The sequence below is a fragment of the Ambystoma mexicanum genome, chromosome 2q (assembly GCF_040938575.1).
Source record: "Ambystoma mexicanum isolate Mex_15411 chromosome 2q, UKY_AmexF1_1, whole genome shotgun sequence".
NCBI lineage: Eukaryota > Metazoa > Chordata > Amphibia > Caudata > Ambystomatidae > Ambystoma > Ambystoma mexicanum.
Genome location: NC_090924.1, coordinates 235,584,396 through 235,601,154, shown reverse-complemented (window position 1 = coordinate 235,601,154; position 16,759 = coordinate 235,584,396). Strand labels below are relative to the sequence as shown.

Sequence of the window (16,759 nt, the reverse complement as noted above, 5' to 3'; positions counted from 1 at the left end):
CATGGGGGGGTTTCTTGTCTTTTCTGTTTTGTTTTTGTTTTAATTAATTTTCATGATTTAGCCGATTCCTAAACTTCTTTGGAAATGAGGTCAGCTCAGTTCACATTGTTGCATTGGAAAGACCGTGGCTCAAGGCCACGCCCAAAGTGATCAATAATGGCATCTCCTGATATGATTTTTGTAACCTTGAATGCTCAGGGTATCAATTCACCAATTAAGCACAAGGCGCTCCTGCATAGATTGGCATCTCTCAATGCAGCTGTTATTTCCCTTCAGGAAACCAAGCCATTGGTTAAAGATGAGGCATTGCTCTGCAATAATACTTACTCCAGGATTTATTTCATGTGCAGTGGTTTTAAAAAACGAGGAGTTGCCATTATGATCCGTAAGCAGACCTCACTAAAAATCATGAACACGATGAGATACGGGGAGGGCAGATATTAGTTACTCACATCCCTATTACATGAATGCAGAGTTACGCTGGCTTTGATTTATGCTCCAAATTAAGGGCAAGACTCTTCCTCGCCACTTTCTCTAGGGTAATAGCAGGCTTCAGTGAAAGGGAACTGATACTGGGTGGAGATTTCAACTGTGTGGTAGACCTATCTATGGATAAATCCCTGGCACCCATGGCCAATGACTACCCTACTGTGGAACCATTCCCTCATTGAGACCTGGCATTTTTTCCACCCAGGGGAAGGCGAGTACACTTTTTATTCAACGGTACATAAAGGCTTCTCAATGCAGATATGGTTTTTATAGCAAGCACCCTCATTCCGGAGGTCGTTGGGATAGACATACACCCAAAGACCCTCTCTGTCCATGCCCCAGTTAAATTGATTTTAGATTTGGGTGTGGCATTATTCATCGCTAGACCCCCCTGGAGATTGAATGACTTCCGCCTCAGGGAAATAGCCATGAGGTCCCACATTGTAGAGTCTCTGAATAATAACTTTTTTTGAAAATGATACGGGGGAACTGGACTTTATGATGATATGGGATGCAGGGAAAGCAGTGATCAGGGTAACAATAATAGAGCAGTCTGCTGCTTTTGGGAGAGCCAGAAAGAATCACTAACCTCTCCAAGAGGGGGATGTTAAGAAAGGGAGCATGTATGAAAGGGTACTCGCGGGACCTCCGGATTGCAACACAGGCATTGGAAGCTCAATTAGGGAAAAAGCTACCCATTCCATATTGCTCACAAAACAGTATTATTATTCCAGGGGCAATACGGCAAACAACCTCCTAGCGGCCATATTACAGAAGATCTCTACTTGCAACTACATAGGGACCCTGAGAGATAGAAAGGGGTGTCGAGTAGTCAATGAATCGGGGAAGCTCAAGATTATAGAGGAGTATTTTTGCAGCAACTCAACCAGTCATCACAGTAAAGTGGCCCAAACCCAGCAGTTTATTACCCTAGTGGACCTCCCTCAGATCCCCAGGCAATTTGTGCACTCCCATTTGGGAAGGGCCCCGGGCCAGATGGTTTCTCCAACACACTTTATAAAACATTTTCTCAGGTCCTGATCCTTCACCTTACCAAGTTGTTTCATTATTTTTTGGAAACAGGTAGAGTTTCTGACTCCATGGCAAAGTCATCCACCTTCCTAGTCTTGAAGCCGGAGAAGGACTCTGAGGACTGCTCGGCTTATCACCCCATTGCCCTACTAAATACAGATGCCAAAATGTACAGCAAAGTGTTAGCCACTGAGGCTCTCCCACTTCTGGTTAATAGTGATCAGACTGGGTTCATTAAAAATAGGGGGGCACATGATAACATCAGGAGGGTAATTGACCTTATTTCCCTAGGTCCCTGGGCTCAAGCTGACTTGGTGATCCTGTCACTGGTTGCACACCACGCATTCGATCAAATGTCCTTGGATTATCTGGGGTTGCTGCTGTCAGCATACGGGTTTGGGCAAAACCTCTCCAGGTATGTCATGGAAAAGTTCCAGATCCCTGCCATGAGTGTGAGAGTGAATAGCCTGTGGTTCTCAATGCTCAATCTGGAGAAGGGAACTAGAGAGGGCTGCCCCTTTTCTGTACTGGTGTTTGCCGTGGTGATCGAGCCACTGGCTCAGAGGATCTATCTTCATCCTCGGATCTGGGGGTTCCTGCATGGTGCGACACATCATAAAGTGGTGCTATACATATATATTTCGGAATTCCTTTGTCCACTTTAGCTGATATAATAGAACTACTTGGGGACTACAGTTCAATTTCAGGGTTCCACATAAATCAAGGGAAGTCGGTTGGTCTTAATATAACAGAGTCTTCCAATGTTATAGAATCCTTGAGGTCTCGGTTCCCTTTCAATTGGGCTGATCAAGACATCCCCTACCTGGGGGTATGGATCACATCAAAATATGACACTTTAATGAAGGCCAATATTCTCCCACTGTGGAAAAGAGGCTAAGGACTTGCTTAAACACTGGGACTTGCAGGAGGTTTCATGTATGGCCTGGATTTGTGCAACCAAAATGGCATTGCTCCCCAATCTGCTCTAATTTTCCAATCATTGCCAATTGTGATCCCTGAACAGGACCTTCTTGATCTCCAGAAGGCAATGGGGCATTTAATCTGGTGACATAGCCTCCCCCCGGATTTTGCATAAAGTCCTCCTTAGATCCAAGGGCATGGGAGCTTTCAATGTCCTATTAATACAGAGGTACTTTTGGGCAACACAGGTGGCTCCAGTGTTAGATTGGGTGGCTGAGGAGAGAGTCCCAAAGTGGAAAATGATCAAAAAAGATTGCTCACCTTTTAAGCTGGCTCATCTTCGCTTCCTCCCTAAGGAGGTGGGACGTGTCAACCAGGAACTTCTGGTGACCACATGGGTTACCTTAAATCATTGGGATAAAGCCTGAACTCAGCAGGGTATTCGGTCTAGATTGGGACCTCTCGCGATGGTTCTCCGAAACCCAGATTTCACACCAGGGCTTAATAATAGGGCTTTTGCTAATTGGGAGTCTCAAAGGACACTGAAACTTGGCGGCCTGTTTAAATAGGAGACTCCCCTCATGTTTATAGAATGTAAGCAAAGGGTTTCCCTCTCAGAAGCTGAACGGTTTTGTTATTCTCAGATATGTCATTGGATATCCAACAGTGTGATGAACCACGCTGGACCTAGGCCCCAACAGGGCTTGAACACCAGGTCTGGGATGGGCAGGAGGTGTGGAAGATATCTACATGTTACTGTTTGCTGGAGAATGCATCTCCAGGGGGAAAAGCTTGCATATATGCACCGATGGGAACGGGATCTGGTTTAGATATTTCAGAGGAATCTTGGTGGCAGATCTCTCTGCACTATGGTAAAAGAGGGTGCACTGAAACTATGCTTCCGCTGGTATATGACTGCGCAGAGGTTACACATATTTCACCTGAATATTCAGATCACTGTTGGCATGGATGTTGTCAGCTAGGAGAATTGGCCCACATGTGGTGGTCTTGCCCAACCATATGGACAAATTGGGACGAGATTCACTCAAAGATTTAAGATATAACTGGCAGGCTCCTCCCAGTGTGCCCACTAACCTTGGTCCTGGGGGATGTTCCAGACAATGATTCCAACGCAATGTCAGGTCCTGGGGCAGAGCTCATATTACAGCTGCTAATGGCTGCAATAATAAATCATGCAAGGCTCTGGAAAACTCCTGAAGGGCCATGCAGAAATACTCGGAATGGCGAAAATATCCACGCTGGTATCTGATAGAATGGGGAAATTCACACCGACTTGGGCTCAATTTGTGGACTGTATCTGGGAGAGAGGGGACATGTTCTTTAGGCCGCAGCTGATGAAACACTTTTCTCTGAATTAGTGGAGGTTCAGAGGATTCAGGGAAGGAGGAGGATTGCTGTGTTAGCAGATTGCGGCTGACACTGAACTGGCTTATGTGGCTAGGGTGAATGTGGATCGGAAAAAAAAAAGAACGGACGAAAATGCTGAATTCTGCAATGGAAAAATAACGAAGTCCCATAAAGTTAACCAATGGGAGAGGGGATTGCACGGGTGTCCCTCGCTCACTTTGATCAACATTATGGGACTTTGGGAGTTGCAGGGGTATCCCCCACTTCCATTAAAAGGAAACCGGGGGATAAATACGTTTTCCTTTTTAAATTAAAAAAGGACCCTGCAGCAGAAGTTACGCCTCTCAATGTCAGAGGGTGAGCACTGCGGAGAAAGAAAACTGATAAGTTGGGCGCTGGAGGTAAGTATTAGGGTTAAGGAAGTGATGGGAGGGGGGATAGCGGGTGGGGCTGCTGTTCGTGATTATTGCCATTTTTCAAATATTTCGAATTCTGAATTTTCCGATACAAAATTTTCAGAAAGGAAATAATCACGTACATCCATTCACAATCGTACATTTATACAAATCCTTTTTTTTCTCTTTTCTTTTTTTGTCTTTCTGTTCTTGGGGGAATTCTTTTTGTATTTGTGAAAATGAAATTTCAGCAAAGCAGTACTGTTACGACTTGACGTTGCTATTGTTGATGGTTGTGCTGATTATCGACATATCAATAAAAATATACTTTGCACAAAAAAGCACACAGTTTACTATCGATTTTGTAGGGTAAAACATGAAAATATCCATCAGATGACAAGTCACCAACAGTTCACTGAACAATTTACCAACACATTCATAATGCCTATGCCTACTACATGCCAGTATTCTAACAGTGTAAAACAACATTTTCATGCTGACTGTACCCATTCAAGTCTAGGCTGGCTGCAACAACATATGGCAATATTCCCACATAAGAACATACTTATGTTGGCTTTGCCATGCAACAGTAACACAACATGCTCTTGCTGGCTGCACAAATGCCCCTCCCCCTGCAAGAACACTCACAGCACTCATCATGTTGGCTTTGCCCTTTATGCCATAAAAATGGCTGGGCTGCCTGCCCTAATGTAACAGCCTCCCCCACAACAGCTCCTCATCAAGTTGGCTTTGACCATAAATGCCATAAAAACTTGCCATTCCATTGTGAGAAAACATTCACGCTCCCTGCACCAATCCCCACCCAGCCTCTCACGCACACACATATGCATACCCATTACCTACCAGTCATACACCCATATATCTTCCCTATCAATCATTCACAAAAGCCCCAGAAGATTCTCATTGCATTCTCATTCCCACGGCACTTACACAGACACCCCCCTTGCATGCACACATAGATGCATATATACACAACGTCACCATACTTGCATACATGCATAAATCCGTACATATGTACATAAATACAGACTGTGGGTATTGAGAAGTGTCAGAAGCGTCTGATTGTCTGACTGAGCGACTCCCATTTAACCTCAGTGCGGCTTGACACGTGCTTCAGAAACGTTCATAGGGCCTTTCCTCTAGTAAGCAGAGGGATCGGTGGGGCGTGGTGGCGAGTGGAATTCATTCAGGGGCCACTGCTGCCTGCTCTTGCCTCTGACGTGACACGGGCTAACCGTGATCGTGACTCAGAGAATTTATGAGAGATGGTGAGTAAACCAGCAAGCCAACTTGCAGTGCAAATTGACAGCTGCTCTGGATTTCGGAGCCTTCCATGCTCCTGCGCTCGCAGAGAGTGGCGAGGGACACTGCAATTGTGGCTGTGCCCCGTGGATCTGCCTTCAGAGAGAGCAGCGATTGCACCCACACCCTGTACTTCTTCTTGCATTCATATACCTAGGAGCTTCAGTGTGTCTGTGGAGTGAATCTGAACCAATTATAGGGGAGACAGCTTCCCCTTTATCTTCCTTACTTACAGCGGGGTCTTTGTGGTTCGGGGTAGAAGGGCATTGAGGAGGCCTAAGTCTGCTGGTGCATGAAAGAAGGTGCATCTTGACTGCCAGTGAAAAAATCACTATAGAGGTAAACGCAAACTGTTTTGGGGTCGGCACTTGGTGTTTGCATCACCTCACTTCTACATCAGTGATACTCTCTAGACCGGCCAATTAGACTCTGCCAGAACTGGCAGTTTGCGTAAAGCCGTGCACTGTTTCACTTGCTTTAACATTTGTGCTCTCTTTTCATCCACTATTGAAAATTGTTGTGACTGGCTGAATTGGGCTAAATAACGCCGAAGCGACGGGCAAAAGATCCCATTGCAGCATGAGCTCCTAAGCGTGCTAAGCGCGCTCCTTTGGCTAGTCTGAATTTTTGACCTATGGCCATTTGCACACTTCCCTATGTTTCGGATGAGCACATAGAAGGTGTGGCAGTGGGGGCGGTGATGGGGCCCATTGTTGAGGCGGCAGAGATGGAAGCTGCTGTATTGGTCTCTGCCGCCGCTGAAGTGGAATCTGACATTGTGGTGGTGGTCGAGGTGGTTGAGGTGGCTGTGGATACCTTTGAGAGGGATGAGTTCGAAATACTTGAAAGGTCGAAATAATGGACAGAATCGGCCTAGCTTCTACCTCCACTTCCACTATTACCTCCTCCTCTGGGATTACTGTTTCCAAGAAGCAGAATTTAAGATCTTGTCCTCGGAAAACACTCAGATTCAGAGTAAATGTGTGTTCGGCCAAGTCACCCACAAATATCACAGACTTCTTTGCTATGTCTGGGTCCAGGTCAATTTCGAGTGATATTAACTCTGAACCTTATCATTCATGTTCACATTTCAGGGACGAGTTATCAGCTTCAATTCCATGTTTGGGATCAAAGATGATAGAAACAGTTGCACACATATTGAGGGAGGCAGTTACGGAAACCACACAAATATCGGACAAGGAGTACACACGAAACCAAAAAGCTTGGCACGAATAAAGTAGTTTTCGTAACTGAGACTGAGATGGTTTCGGCTGCTGCTCCCTCTGAATTGAATCACATCATTGTTCCTGGATTGACTAACGCTGTTGAGGCAATTGTTGATGTTCATTCTTCTAGCATGCATAGTTAGCTCAAAATATCACAAAGCCCAGATTTGGCTATGTTCTGGGAGACCAGGGGTCCATTGTTTGAGAGTACATCTGATTCCCCTCATCCCTCTCTTCGCGACTCACTGCAAGACATTTGGCCTCATTAGTAGGTAGGCGGCCGCAGAATGAACGGTGCCGGTAAGGGACCGGCACTGTTCATTCCGGGCCGCCACATTACGAGATCTGCAGCGGGTCCCGCTCTGGACGGCTGGCCAGACCAGGCGTCCTTAGTGGCACCCGCTAGCAGACCAGGATGCTAGCAACGGGCCTGTCATTAATGGGCCCGGTGTTAGCATCCTCCCCATTCCCATTGAGCCCAATGGGGGCTCAAATGGGAATGGGGATGTACTGAGTCCGGGTCCCGAGAATGGGAATTACCGGGCCCGCTAAAGTCGGCATGGCCCAGTAATTCCCTATTTCTGGAACCCGGACCCGGTACCCCGTTTGGGGTAGCCATGCCGCTAAAAACGGCATGGCTACCTCCAAACTCCTAATGAGGCCCAGCGTAATTAGTGGCGACTCCACTTCAATGTTCAGAGTTTTAGAAAACGTATTGCTTCACTTGACTAGAGAACTGACGCCATTTGGTATCATCTTAAGCAACAAGATAAAGCAAATGCAAAAATCATTGGTACCATAAAACATGTACAGACTACCATGCAGGACCACTAAATTAATGTGGAAAGTATTAGATCTGACATTATGTCACTTAAGTCCTCTCCTATCTCGATAGTGGAAGGACCTCAGCATAATACCTTGGCACGTACAGACATGGAATTAATTCTGCTGCCTGGTATACACGGAAAAAGCGTATACTAGTTTGACAGGCCATTATGTGCGCTGATAAGAGCACCACAAACAAGGGGTCAAGGCATGTTAATGGGGCTTCATTAAATAGAACCATAGCACTGCCCACTTCACCATGTAACAATCTTAATGTGGGCACTTCTTCTGTAAAGTGAGTCATTAATAGGACCACAAGTGAACCAAATAAGGAAAAAAAGAAAAATTTGAAAACGTGGAAAAGGTTTGTGGTCCAGACATCCTTCTCAGTTGAAGCTGAGGAGGCGTCTATGAGCAAGTTTGGTGGGAATTCTACACGTAATAATAGTCAAACATTTGTGTCACATAAATCTAAGCAACATAATACTGTGGGGGAAAAGAAAGTGTTGCATAAGAGTAGCAGTGAATTATGTGATATTTAAGATCTATTTAGAATTCCAGATCCTCCACCACCTCTGACTAAGTCATCTTGTGCTGAGAAAAAGTCCTCCGATGCTGAGATTGAGACTGACGGATGCACATTAATGCCAGGGTCTTGAAGGACAGAAGGACAGATGCACAATTCTATGACAAGACAAAGGCGAGCATTATGCTTTAACTCTTTCTTACTGTTCCCACAGCAATTTCAAGCAAACTTTATATATATATATATATATATATATATATATATATATATATATATATATATATATATATATATATATATTTTAAACTTTGTAACATTTTTTTTTCCCTCCAGGACTTCCTGGAAGTGTAGAAAAACCAACATAAAGGTAAAATCCATAAAATGACTCTGGACTACCAAGGCCCACAGTCCTTTGGGCCTCTGTAGTCCTGCCTCACACTCCTTGGCCAATCTGGGCCAGCCTGCCCCTATAAGATGTTCCTAGATGCCTCTCTACTCCTCTTTCTTTGTTCCTGTTCCCAGAGCTAAGTACTTTCCTCAAATCTATTTACCTTGTGGTTGTAACGTTTTTCATGCTGACATAACGGGCTAGTATATACATTCTGCTTGAAGCACACGCGTTTATATGGGAATATAACATAACGCTCTAGCATGTACATTCTGCTTAAAGCGCATGCTTTAATATGCTCATATAACATTTCTTTTGGGTAATGCAACGTTACCTCAGATGAGGTTCAAAGTAGTCCGCAGAGCGTTTTCACTCCATTTCATCATCCAACTCCTTTCCGCGTGTAGTACTAGGAGCCGGAGCCGCGAGTGAACGCACGCGCATTAGGCTCCCGGCCCCGCCTCCTTCAGCCAAGCAGTTCATTCACTCAGCATACGGGTTACCGCTTGGGCTCTATGACCCAGCGGGAGCCGAGCTGCGCACAACGTGCCCCAGCAGCCACCACGCGTCGCGCTCAACCGTCATTCCTATACTTCTGAAAGGAACGGTTTAGCGGGGCGCGAGCGGATTCAATTATTCAAGTTTGCCTCATAAAACAAAAATGAGAAATTGTTGTTTGTGGAGGTCGTATGGGGCTAGTGATATCTATATCTGGCTATAAAAATAAAAAAAATAAACATACTAGCTGAGGTGCCAGCCCATACAGATAATGGCACAATATTCAGAGCGCAGAGAGTCAAGGTCCACCACTCCAGAATGGATCTTAGAGGAATGGACAGAAGAGCGCATACAACTTGACCAGGATCTCTCACAAAGCTTTAAGATGGTCCTCAGAGATTCTCTCTTCCAGTGGCACAAGGTGTGTTCCCTCTTACCCAGAGGTTAGACCAGCTAGAGGCCATACTAAATAAACAAAAGGCTGATCATGGGAGATCTAAGAAGAGGGCGCTCAGCCCTGGCGAGGCTACCTCAACAAGACACCCCAGCCATGCGGTTGATCAGAAGGGCAGTAAAAAGGCCCAGCAGAGCCTCTATGACGCCCCCGAGCCAACCAGAAGGGGTAGGTTTGATGCCCCAAGAGCCAGTTCACCCAGTGAGTAGATTGAAGGAAGCCTTCCTGAAAAGGGCAACAGTGCCAGGCTCTCGACCCCCGACCCCAGGGGTGTACAATGTGGGGGAAGAGAGGATGCCAGATGCACACCAGATGAGGAAGGCTGGGAGGAAGATATACCCCCGCACCAGCCCGAGGTGGTAGAACAGATCCCAGACGAGGAAGGTTTGGGAAATATGTTCGATCCGGAAGCAATCAGACATCCTAAATCTACAGATTGGGTGCCGTCACCCAGAGTGGCCCAATACATGACCCTCCACATAAGAAAACCTCTCGACCAAGAGATCAGGTCAAAGATGAGAGCGGAATGCCCCAGGCCCGAGTTGCCAGGTAAAGTTACAGACACCCCAGATCTCGACCCTAAAATGGTCACCATTGTTACGAAATACGCCAAGGATATAAGAAAAGGGGTGGACAGAGCATGGCGGAGTTGTCAGGATAAGCTTTTGGACCTTTCCGGGCCCCTCGCTAAGATTATGGACTTAGCTGAAAGGGCCATGGATACAAGCACTCCAGTGGACACCCAGGTGCTAGCCAACTGGGCACAGTGTGCAGTCTGCCTACTGGGGAGCATGAACTGCACACTTTCGTCTGAAAGGAGGCGCGGAGTGCTGTTGAAGATAGACAGCAAACTAAGCGTCATGCGTCAGGTCGCTTCCCCTCTCACAGAAGACCACAGGGGCCGAGGACCCAGTACTGGGAAACACGGCAGCAAGACAATTTCTTCCCAGCGAGAAGCCATTTCCTGAGAAACAGAAGAGGGAGAGGAGTTTACAGACAGCAGAGCGCCCCGGGCGGTGAGTACGGTGACTGCAACCTACAAAGTAGGGGGCAGGACAACCTGGTTTTTGCAAGCATGGCGCGATTTGTCCAACGATGCGTGGGTGTTGCAAGCAGTGTCAGGCATGACTCTAGAATTTGTAAGTACCCCCTCTCAGGCGCAAGAACCAAACCCGCTGTTGAAGTCGCAGAGCGAGGAAGGGCAGCTTTACAGCAAACTGCACGACCTAGAGGACAAGGGAGCGATAGAGCGAGAGGTGCAGAGCGACCCAGGTTTTATCAGCAACATGTTCCTGGTACACAGAGGGGACAAAGTCAGAACCGTTATAAATTTGAATTGCCTGAACGAATGGATAGTGTACAGGCACTTCAAGATTAAGGGGATTCACCTCCTACAGGATCTCCTCAGGACAGGATATTGGCTGGTCCGTTTGGATCTCAAAGACACCTATCTTACGATCCCAATCGCAGAACATCATCGAAAATATCTGGGGCACGGAGGTTTGGAGGTTCATATGTCTCCCCTTCGGACTAGTGTCCACTCCATGGGCATTTACCAAGCTCATGAGACCCGTGGCAGCGGCCATTCGGGAAAGAGGAATAAGAATGATTATTTACCTAGACGATATTCTGATTCTAGGGCAGAGCGCAGCGCTCCTACGAGAGCAAGCAGCATGGGTAGTGACCTCCCTCGGTTTCATCATCAACGTAGAAAAGTCAAACCTCCAGCCCGCTCAGCGAATAGAATTCCTAGGCTTTGTGATAGACACGAAGAAAGCATCGCTGGAATTACCAGCTCGAAAAATGTGAGCGATACGGAAAGAACTGAGGGCAGTTTTAGCAAAGAGAGGTATTTCTCTTCCTCAGCCTAGCGCGCATAGTGGGTCTGTTAGCAGCCTTGATTCAGGCCATTTTTCCAGGCCCCTTGCACTACAGATCCCTTCAGAGGTTGAAGATCAAACACCTCAGAGGCGGGCTAGGCTATCACCAGTTGATTTCGCTAGACCAAGAAGCAGTTACAGAACTCCAGAGGTGGTTACAGAACATGGAGGCCTGGAACGGCAGGGCTATCTTCGGAGACGCACCAGACTTGGTGATAGAATCCGACGCCAGCAGTGCAGGTTGGGGAGCTCGGTGCAGAGGGCTACAGACAGGCGGAAAATGGTCACAGGAGGAGCTCAAGCTACACATAAACTGCTTGGAACTCTTAGCAGGCTCCTTCGCAGTGAAGAGTGAGCTGCTGTGTCCTTCTCAAGATGGCAATATTTCGGCAGTCCGATACGTGAACAAACTCGGGGGAACATCTTCCAAGATACTTGCAGAATTAGCGAAGGATTTCTGGCATCATTGCTTGTGCCAACAGAAATCAGTATCAGCAGAATATTTACCAGGCGCTCAGAACACAGTGGCGGACTGGAATTTGCGATATCTGGTAGACTCCAGCGACTGGAGACTACTCCTGAGCATTTTGAATCGCATCTGACAGCTGTGGGGGCCTTTAGGCCTCAATTTGTTTGCCACCAGGCCCAACACTCAGCTTCCCAAATTCTACAGCTGGAGGATAGACCCGGAGGCAGCGGGGATGGACGAATTCTCGCAGCAGAGGACGGAAGCCCTCCACCATGCCTTTCCCCCATTTATTATGTTAACGAGAACAGTAGAGAAAGTAAGGCGAGAACAGACAGAACTAGTACTCATAGTCCCATTGTGGAAGTCCCAAAGGTGGCTTCCAGTAGTGATGGAACTTTCTACGGATTTCCCAAGAGTGATTCCTCACAGGGAGGACCCCGACGGCCAGTTTCACCCGCTCATAGCGAAAGGCTTGCTTACCCTACTCGCGTGCAGGGTTTCCGGCAACGTTGGGAGCATCAGAAGCTCATGGGCACCTTCCACCATTAAGAGCTATGGTGCCATTTGGGATCGATGGGCGACGTACTGCACAACCATTGGTGTTCATCCATTTCAGCACCTTTAGTACACATGCTGAATTTCTTGGCACAGAGATTCGAAGAAGGGTGTGCCTACAGAGCAGTAGGAGTCTACAGGTCCGCGATTTCAACGGGACATAACAAAGTAGAGGGTCACCCAATAGTAGAGCATCCCGCCGTAGTTCGGCTGTTGAGAGACATTAAATTAAAGAAGCCACCCGAGGCCAAATACTCGGTTCTATGGGACGTGCACAGAGTTTTTCAGTTATTCTCAGATTGGCCAGAGAACAAAGATCTCTCGCGATCACAGTTGTCAGGAAAGCTGGCCATGCTTCTGTGCCTCATAGCATGTAGGAGAGTGTCAGATGTGAAGGCCCTAGAGATTGACAGGAAGATTTTCTACCCAGATGGAGTAGCATTCAATGTGACGAATAGAACAAAGTCAGATTCGACAGTCATTTCTTATCCATACTTCCCAGATAATGCAAAGTTGTGTCTAGCGCAGTGCATCAAAGACTATGAGAAAGCTACAGCGGCGATAAGGCCTAGAGGAGTGACACAGCTATTGATTGCAAGAAGGAAGCCCTTTCATGCAGTAGCGAAAGCCACCATAGCAAGATGAGTCAGAGAAGTGATGCAGTGGGCAGGAGTAGATTTATTGCAGTTTGGCGCACATTCAGTGTGAGGCGCAATAGCATCCAGCGCATTTGCAGCAGGCGTTCCTTTACAGGATATCATGAAAGCAGCTGATTGGTCTAATGAACGTACTTTTAAAACTTTCTATTTTGAGCCTGTCTCTCAAATCTCGAACAGAGTAATTGATAGCTTTGGACAAGCATAATGCTCGCCTCCGCCTTGTCATAGAATGAAGATTGGCTAAGGAGTGTGAGGCAGGACTACAGAGGCCCACAGGACTGTGGGCATTGGTAGTCCAGAGTCATTTTATGGATTTTTTCAAACTGTGTTACCTTTATGTTGGTTTTTCTACACTTTCAGGAAGTCCTGGAGAAAACAAAAATGTTACAAAGTTTAAAATATATATGTATATATAAAGTTTGCTTTAAATTGCTGTGGGAACAGTAATAAAGGGTTAAAGCATAATGCTCGCCACCTCGTCTTTAATAGAATCAAGACTGCCTGAGCTGTAAGCCTGGACAATCTTCATTACTGATGATTAATAAATGGCGATCTCGGATGGTAAACATGTGCATAAGGTGAAAGTGTGGAAAGTAAAAAGTCTCTTCTGGTGAGGCAAACGGGATCATTTGAATCGCTCCCAATTTATGGAGCTATTCCGATCAATCATGCCACAGCGATTTGTTTGTAGGGACGATGTTAAGATAGTTCATATGTGCGCGAATGAGGAGGACGTGACATCCTTGGTGTTTATCCATGTGGAAAACGTGATTGATTATGTGATACAGCATAGCCATATGAATGTACTGTTGTTGAAGCTAAAGAGCCTGGTAATGGTGTTCCCTACTTCAATGGTTCTAGGATGTGTCACCTTTTGAACCAATAGATAGAGCTGAGAGTTTGGTGGTCCTGGGAGTGAGGGGGTCACTACCTCCAAGGCATCTCAGCTTGATAAGGAGGTTTCCGTTTCAAAGCATCAGGTATCTGTTTATGGTTCTGGTTGTGTGGAGAGGCGTTTTGAATTGCATGGCCCTAGAAATACTGAACAAGGAACTAGGGAGGACGAGTCCCGCTGGGGATGGTTAGCACAAATGGTGCAAAGGCGTAAGCAACGGAGTTCCTAGCCTGCCGTTTCTGCTCATTTGCTGGAATACAAGAGGTCATACACACTGGCGTAACAGGGGCCCCCGCAGTGCGGGGGGGCCCCGCCAGCACCTGTCCTGGGAGGGGGTCCCACTGGAGAAAAAAAAATATTTTTTTTTCTTTTTGAATTCGGTCTTCATTCATGAAGAAATTATTTCTGTAACAGAAATTATTTCTTTATGAAGGCAGAGTGACTACAAAAAGAACATTTCTTTTTAAGTCCGAGGCCTCCGCCCTCCCCAGGGCCTGGAAGACGCTATGCTTGACGCCTCCATGTCATGGCGTGGGGGGAGCCCTATGATTTCAAAAAGAAATAGGACCTCATTATGAGGCAGGCGGAATGGGTTTAACGGCGCCGGTAAAGGTGCCGGTGACGTTAATCCCACTCTGCCCTATTACGAGGTTCCCTTGCGGGACCCGCTCTGGACGTCTGGTCAGACCAGACGTCCTTTGTGGGTCCCGCAAGGGGACCAGGGAGCTAACAACGGGCCCGTTATTTACAGGCCCGTTGTTAGCTCCCTCCCCATTCCCATTGAGCCCTATGGGGGCTGAAATGGGAATGGGGATGTGTTTCCTGAATTGGGAAATACCGGGTCCTCCAAGGTTGGAATGGCCCCGTATTTCCCCATTCAGGGACCACAGATCCGCTTCACAAAGAAATTATTTCCTTTATGGTTTGGTTCATAACGGAAATAATTTCTTTATGAAGTCAGAGTGACTTCAAGAAGAAACAATAGGCCTGATAACGGGTTTGGCGGTAACCATGCCGGTGCTACCGGCAAGTTGCCGCCGGACCCGTAATGATTTACTGGTGCCCAACTTCCCGATAACACCAGGGGATTACAACCACGGCGGTCCGGGAAGTCAGGCGCTGGCAAATGGTAAGTCCCAATTTTCATAGAGTCCTATTGGACTCTATGGGAATGGGGACCACGGATGCACCGGCACCGTTAATAATGGTGCCAGTGCTTCCATGAAAACTGCGGATGGGTGCCATTCTGCCCGGCAGGTCTGACCTGCTGGGTGGGACGGCAACCGCCCGCAGAGCTGTAATATGCCAGTCCGGAAACAACGGTGCCAGTAAGCTTACTGGCACCGTTGTTTCCAGACTGGCATATTTGTAATGAGGCCCAAATTCAGTTTTAAGTATTAGAGCTCCCCTTAACCCCATTATGTGTGCGTGTGTGAGTGTATGGTGAACGGGTGCACGCTTAAATGTACGGGTGGCTGCCTGGTTGTGCCTGTATGGTGAAATAATGCACACTTAAATGCATGGATGGCTGGGGGTGCGTGTGTGTATATGGTGATTGGTGTGTGTGCTTGCGTTCAGGGGCGCAACAAAACCTACATTTCGAGGGGCTAACCTTTCAAATGTTGGGAGAGGCGCTAACTTCATGGGCGGTGGGGGAGGGGCACACTTATTTGTTTGGGGCATCTCATTTCTTTACTCATTTTAATGAGACTATTCTAGTGCAGCTTCAATGTTACAAGCAGTTAACTCTCTCCTTTAAGGTTGAAAGCACCCACTTATGGACTGCTGTTATAATGAGTGGTCTCCTGTTCCCTCTCTACCCTTCCAATCACTCCCCTGGCATGCAAGTATTAAACCCACATCACGATTTCAATTACATAAAACATTTGGCATTTGAAAGCAGGTACTAACAGTGCTAAATGCTTTATGTTAGTATTAGCTGGGCTCTTGTTAACAGCGAAACCCAGGTGCCATTTAACATCTGTGCCCTGTTCTGTCTGGCAACTGCTATAAAGGTCAGCCAGGTCGAGTCAACAAACATAGCCCAAAGTTTCAGGGGATTGCTGAATCCCAGTCAACTCAATGGTGTTGAACCAATACTTGTGTTTAATGTCTTGATTACTCATTACTACTAGCCCTATTCTTCCTCGTCCCAGTGTGTATGAGAAAGTACTTGTGTATAAGGCACTCGGCCTCATAAACAAGTACTGGGATGAGGTAGAGGTACATGGAGGTAATGCCTGATTTAGCTACCTGTACTCTCCATTACTCCTAGTCCCACTCTTCCTCATCCCAGTACTTACCTATGAGGCAAAGAGCCTCATACGTAAGCTCTGGGACAAGGAAGAGTGACATGGAGGTAATTCTGGGCCAAGGAGCTGATTTTGGAGGTTGGGGTAGGGGTAGTAAGGAGAACGGATGTGTGGGGGGGAGACAGGATTGTGCAACAAATCATAATACTGTCCATGTCCAGGTTAAGCAGGCATGATTTGTGGTATTAGTGGCTAGAGAGGCATTTTGGGGCAGCCAGTCTAGTCATTCCTCAGTTTGGTATGACTTTTTTTTAAACTGGGCATTTCTGATAAAGCAGTCCTGCTAAGTGAATTACCTGGCTAGACTGCCATTTGGGTGCTGCCAGTCTAGCCGTTTCTTACTGCGGCATTGTATATTTTTCTGGGCATCTGTGATCAAATTATATGATATAAGTCATTTAAAATGCACCGGTACACAAGTGTTTCTAGGCGCAACAAGATAAGGGAGGGAAGATAGAGGTAGGACAAGACAAAGGATCTTACTAAGCCTTGTGTCGTTCAGATCGTGCAAGTGCGAGAACGAGAAGTGCAAGGGAAAAGGGAG

The 16,759-nt window shown here is 46.8% G+C and overlaps 1 long non-coding RNA gene across 1 annotated transcript in view; it reads right to left on the bottom strand.

The window, feature by feature from the left end:
* Positions 1 to 16,759, bottom strand: part of LOC138568940 (uncharacterized) — a 316,876-nt gene that overhangs the window by 246,921 nt on the left and 53,196 nt on the right. The gene's annotated exons all lie outside the window — the stretch shown is intronic.